The 6556-nt window shown below is 42.7% G+C and overlaps 1 pseudogene; it reads right to left on the bottom strand.

The window, feature by feature from the left end:
• Positions 1 to 4020: 4020 nt before the first annotated feature.
• On the bottom strand, positions 4021 to 5516 carry LOC142073162 (mitogen-activated protein kinase 4 pseudogene; annotated as a pseudogene).
• Between the last annotated feature and the right edge of the window lie 1040 nt (positions 5517 to 6556).

The raw sequence follows: 6556 nt of genomic DNA, 5'->3' as shown, positions 1-6556 counted from the left end.
TTAAGCTGATTCAGCAGAGTAGAAATAATTTTGACATTTGCAGTAACCAGATCAGGTTTAATGCAGGGATACAGGATCACATGGGAAATTTGCAAGTGTTTGCAGATTCATAAGTTTATCCATAAATGTTTAAGAATTGCAAGTATTAGAGGCTCATTTGCAAAAAAAAAAAAAAAAAGGATAATAAGGAAACTTGAAAAGATTTCCAAGCATTTCACAATTCATTACCATTAAACTGTTTCATTTTGGAAAAAGTTCATTTGACAGAGTGTATATAAATGTTGTTCTGTGTCATTGTCAAAAATTATAGTTAGTGTGTCTCTGCAAAGCTAGCCATATACATGAATGGTTATGTGTGTGTACACATATTTATAATGATCAAAAAATTGTAGTTGTCAGTGGAGAAGACTATATGTATTCATATGGACATGGAAACAGCACGATTTGAGATCTGCTAAGAGATTGCACACTTCCCGTGTGGTGTGGAGCCCACCTCTATTAGGGCACCTGTGCAATCTCACATTGTTGGGCTAGGGCACAATGTGAGCCCTGATAAGGATTTGCTAAGGACTGAGGCTGACAGAGTCACTGCTGTACAGTTCTACCAGCCTCCCACAACCCCCTTGCTTCCCATAGAATGGGGACTAAAGAAACACATGGGCTATCGTAGCTTCAGGGTTGCAGTAGCAGGGAAGGTGCAGCTTGCAGCTGTTCTGCGGCCTATGGGGAGGTTTCCTTTCCCACTTGGCTACCCTTTGGAGATCACCAGCACACAGCCTGGCTTCTGTGTCCAGCATTTGGTATAAAGCAACCAATAAATGAAAGGGAACAAATTAATACTAATATACAAGGAAGAGGAACTAGAAAAATACCCAATCACCAGGATGTGATTCCTAGTTAGAGCATTAACGCTCTTCACCAATTTCTTGTCATTATTCCAGGTCTGCAAATGTGAATCTATATAACCTTTAACATTCTCTTTCCTCCCTCTATTTTTATCCCTCTTTTAGCCAGCTGGAAATTGTTGTTTTGACAATTCACTTCAGCTTGGATCCTTGGGAGTAGATGCCAACGCGCTGTAGCTCAGCAGGAAGGAATTCTCAGTGATCCACGTGGCTAGTAGCCCCTCTATTGGAAAGTAGCATCTCTCTGCTCCGATATGATTACCATCCGATAGTTCACGAGATGGAATTCAAATTCCCAGACTTGAACTCAAGGCTCCCAATTAGCAGCATAACATTCTACTTATGTGCCATAGGGATGGCTCAGGTGACATTTTCTCTGACTTGATTCTAGCTGCAGTGTGGCATTTCTAATACTCTCGGCAGTAGGGGTATTATATTTATTTCCTGATTAGCCATTTTCTTGTTTTAATTATGTTCATTCGTGAGTCTAATTTTGGACTCCACGTAATGATCATTAAAAAGTATCAGACTACCAGGGAGTTAAACCTACAAACTTCTCAGTACCACACTTGCCAGTGCATTATAACCCTGTATGATGGGATAATCTTTAGGGGTGAGAGTGTAGCTTAATTGCTGTGTCCATTTAATCTTTGCTTCCTTGATGAGGCTGCCAGTTAGTGTCAATTATGTCAGTGATTTTGAAAAGCAGACAACAGTCCACTAGGATCGAGACTTAGATGTCTAACCTATTCTACAATGATGGATGCTCAACAGAACAGCTTTCAAGAATCTGGAAGGATTCAAACCTATAGCCTAGAAAGGAAAAGCTCTGTAACAGAACCCCATCCTTGAGTAACATTTCCCTCCTGCCTTGGTTCCCAATCATGTCCTGAGCTCAGTAAATCCCTGTAAAGAGCTCATTGTAGGATCAACATCTTGGTTATGTTCTTGATGATGTCACAATGTCAGCTATACAAAATTACTTCAGATTCCAAAAACTATTCTGAAATAAAAGTAGAGTGTTTTCAAAATTAATAAATGTGGTCATGGTGTTTTAAGTGCATTGATGAAAAGTGCTGTGGACATACAAATGGTTTGCTCTTATTATATTTAAAGAGAAATTTCAATAATTTTGCTATGATTTATATTTTGATTGGCATGCTGCGGCTGACACCTGGTAACACTTTACCATTCTCATGATTTATTACTGAATATAAGTTATTATTATTTATATTATAGGAGGCTCTGGTGGAATTTAGGTACAGTACAAACACTATGAAGACAAACCCTGCCCCACTGAAAGTATTTTAATTCATATAATTTGCTTTAACAATACCTGTCCACAGTATTAATATGACATGAATTACATGTATTTCTTGTTTTGTGAATCACAGTTATACTAGAGACACTAGTTGAGCCAATAATTTTTATAATAGTTTACTATTTGTGATAGAGCAGTGTTTAGAGGCCCCAGTTGAGATTGGAGCCCACTTGTGCTAGGGGTGGAAGTTTTGTATGAAGAGAACCATGGATGGAAGTTATTGCTTTGAGAACCTTTAATAATAATTATTTATTCTTTGCATGACAACAACAGCTAGAGGCCCCATTGTGCTGGGAATTGTACAAACACATAGTAAGAGACAGTGTCTTCCCCAAAGAGCTTACAATTGAAATAGACAAGAAAGACAAAGGAATCATTATCATCACCCTTTTTTACAGATGTGGAATTTAGGCTAGAGACATGAGGTGACCTTTCTAAGGTTATACTGGAAGTCTGAACCCAGATCTCCTAGCATCTTCACTACAAAGTCATTCTTGCTCATGTATAAATATTTGTAAGCAGAATTTTTCTGTTTAACTTGACTACCATCATTGTATGGTAAGAGATTACAATTCCTAGCTGTGATTTTTCACTAAGCTCTGGTCCCAGAGTATAGCATCTGACTATCAGAGTTGGTCAAGAATTTTTTGACTAAACATTTTTTCACCAGAAAATACCAACTAGTCAAAACCAAAACTTTTCTTGGCTATGTGTCACTTTTGAAATTTTTTTCTCAGGTCCAGAATAGAATATCTGCTCACAGACAGAAATTCATCTCAGACTAGCCAATAAGAGAGGGTTGAGCGTTGGAAAGTTCACCAAAGCAGAGTTAATCGTGCAGCTGGAGGAGGATGACCGCTCTAAGGAACAGATTCCTGACCCCAACTGGGGCTATAGCAGGATCTGGGAGCAGCTGGAGTGGGAGCCAGGCATCGCCAAGACTCCTGTCCCCGACCAGATGGGGGTCTTCACGATCGGGTTCCCCATCGGGGGATCGAGACGGACGGGATTGGAGCTGAGTCCGAGAGAGCAAGAGGACCATGGGAGACAGCGAGAGCCCGAGAAAGAGCTGCAGAAGCAGCAGCAGCATGAACTGGCGGTGGTGGGGCGGAGAGGCCTAGGGGACCTCCCCAGGGTGAGTGGGGATAGATCCCGGGGGGCCAGTTCCGCAGGGAACCTCGAGACTAAATTGCTGCCCCTAGTTAAGGGGGGGGGGTGTGGATGCCACCTCACTGCCTTTGAGCAGGCTGGCGATTTGAACCAAGGGGACCCTGCAGAAAAGCCCCGGTGTCTAGCTCCCTTGCTGGGTCCCAAGGCCATAGTCTCCATCAGCCAGATGGGTGGGGAGGTGGACACGCTCCCACTCCTGACCCCAACCTATATATCTGTGTGGAGTTTCCTGGGGCCAGGCCCCTCGGACCCCCAGTGGGAGCGGAAGGTGATGGTCGATGGGGAGACATTCCTGGGGTGGCCAGACCCTGAGACAGAGAGAACTGGTGTCAGACCCTGGGTGGTGCAGCCTCAGAGGCTGAGGGCCTGTGTGAGCTGGGTGAGGGTCCCAGGGACGAAGCCCCTCGCCTTCCCTATGGCCCAGATCCCTGTGCAGACCCAGGAGGAGTGGGGCTGGCTGGTCGTTGGGGTGCCCCAGGACACCAGCTGCTAGACCCTGTTGTGGGGTGACTGTGTCTCTTTGGGACAGGATCCAGGCCCTGTTCCTGTAACTGCCAAGGGTTTGAATTTGAATCCAGGGAACCAATCGGTGGAGAGGGAAATGGTCAGTGAAAATGCAGACTTTGTTATTCTTTCTGCCACCCTCTCTCTATATACAGGCCCCATTTTCCATTTGATAGCCAGAAGGGTTGACAGAAGTAAACCGCTTTTCTGACTGAAACTTGCTTTTCATCAGCTGAGCTCAGCGCAGTAAATTTCCATGCTCAATATTCCAACACTTTCCCCTTGTATATCTTTTGTTAACCAACCCAAGTGTCATTTGATCTTTATAGCCGGTTGTAACGTTTATTGCTAGTGGAGTTTCCTGCATCATACTGCCTGGCTATCCCTCAGTGGTTCTCAGCCCTCCTCCTTATGAGAGTAATGTTGATCTACAATCCTTGCCAGCCCAAAGTCGCCAATCTTCAACACCAGGTCCTCTGTGCTGATGAAAATGTTGGCAGGCTTGAGGTCTCTGTGCAGTATATTAGCTGAGTGGATGTACTTCAGCCCTCTCAGCAGCTGGTACATGAAGAGTTTGGCATGTTCCTCAGTCAGTGTTCCTTGCTCCAGCAGTCGAGCCAAGTCAGTCTCCATGTACTCCTGGACTATGTACACCGTGTTAAACTTGAAAAGTTCCCCTTGCAGATCGGCTCCCTTAGGTCCCAACACCTCATACACTTTCACAACGTTATCGTGGTCCAGCCGGCGGATGATCTTAATCTCTCGGAAGGCATGCTTCATGCTCCGCGCATCGCTGATGGTGATCTTCTTCACAGCCACTTTGCGGCAGCTTTTGCTGTCAACTGCAGACAGAACCAGTCCATTTGCGCCAACGCCCAGGGGCCTGAAATCAACAAAGCGGCAACCCAGATCGTAGCCATACATGCTGGCGATACAATCGCACTTCTCTGCCATCGTTGGGCTCCGTTCTTTCTTTACCACTTGAAAAACTGAGCAAGGCAAAGAACTTCCAGCTCACAAATGTATCTTGAAATCAAGCAAGTCATTATTACCCACAGATACCTTCTGGGTTGCTTGTTCTGAGCCCATAGTTTCAAAACAAGAGACTTCCAGATACGTAGAAACAGTGAAAATAGATGTCTGAGCAAAATGATATATTTCAAAACAGATGGGGGGAGGGGAGGATACTTTCCAAAGAGCTTTGAAATTTGGAATGCAGAAAAAACAATGAAAAAATAGTTCTTCCTATCAAAACACAGTTAGTTTATTTTTCTTGAGGCTATTAAAAGATCCAAGATCCATCCACTCTGTTAAGTTCTTCAGCCTCTCTCACTTTTTTCTCTCTGAAGTGTACAATATATTGCTGAAATAATAGGCTAACTGGTGTTGTAATTAGCCTTTCTCCTAGGTCTCTGTATTCTCACTTACTTCAGGTGTTGCTTCATAGTGGAGTGAAGCTAGCAGATTTCAGCATTTAATGTGGGAACCTAGAATTGCTTCGGATCCTGCTAGTTTCCAACCGTGACCTTCAGCCCCCAAATTCCTCAAATAACCTTCAAACTGGAGAGCTACACTTTCCAAAGGTGAATTCGAATGCCAGTTTTCTTTCTCTGAAGCCAGTAATAGCCTTGTGGTTAGACTAGGATGTGGGACATTCAAGTCTCTGCTCTTTTTGTGTGAGTGAAAAAATGCAAGAAGTCTAGCTTTATTCCGCTGCAGAACAAAAATTAAATGTCAGAAATTCAAAATATTTCACAAAACAGAATTCTTGTTTTCCAGCCAGTCCTACTTACTGCAACCAAGAAGTAACAAGCAATAAGTCTGAAGCAATTGCTACTTTCAACTTCTGCAAGGTGTTCTCTAGAATCTGTCATCCAGGCATCACTCTATTCCCCAGTGGGAGCAGGTGGCTGTTTCTCACAAACATACAATACATGATATTAGGAAAAATACATAAATAAAAATAAACCCCACAAGAAATTTCATGACAACATAAAATTCACTGAGGCAGGGAGGAATTTTGGAGATAGAGAGAAGAGCCAATTACAGTTTTAAAATGCATAAATTAAAGGATTAATGCACACATATTGTAGCAAGAACTAAAATAGGTTATCTGCAATGAGAAGAAATAGGCTGCAATATTGTTGTATTTTTCCATAGTCAAAGAGAAAGCATGTGCTTTTTAGTTCCTTTAAAAGTTTCCCACTCATAAGGCACCCCCATTCCATCCAATAAAATCTTGCTTCTTATTTATGTAACATTGTGACTGCTAACTGGTGACTGGACCCCACCCCCACCCTCACTACAAAAAATGGATTTAAACTACTAATCTTCTCGCTGTGTTTACAGAACATACACCTCTGCACCCTGGAACTAATACCTAGTGGCCCAGAAGCAGTACATAAAATCAGACAAATTAAAAGTTCGTCTTTCACCGCTGGTTGAACCAGAAGGATCTGCACTCCTCTTAGCTTGTTATCAGCTGGAAGTCACTTTTCCCTCCATACATCACAAAGATTATTGTTCTCATTGTAAACTGTGGTGAAATACTAACAAGCATAATCCCTCTCTACTACAATTTATCCACTAAAGTAATATTGATGAATGAAACTTAAAGGTTCAGAGTTTTCATTTCAAAAAGCCTCTGAAATTCCAG

The sequence above is a fragment of the Caretta caretta genome, chromosome 9 (genome assembly GCF_965140235.1).
Source record: "Caretta caretta isolate rCarCar2 chromosome 9, rCarCar1.hap1, whole genome shotgun sequence".
Classification (NCBI taxonomy): Eukaryota; Metazoa; Chordata; order Testudines; family Cheloniidae; genus Caretta; species Caretta caretta.
Note: the sequence above shows the minus strand (reverse complement) of the source record. Positions and strands in the feature narration are given on the sequence as shown.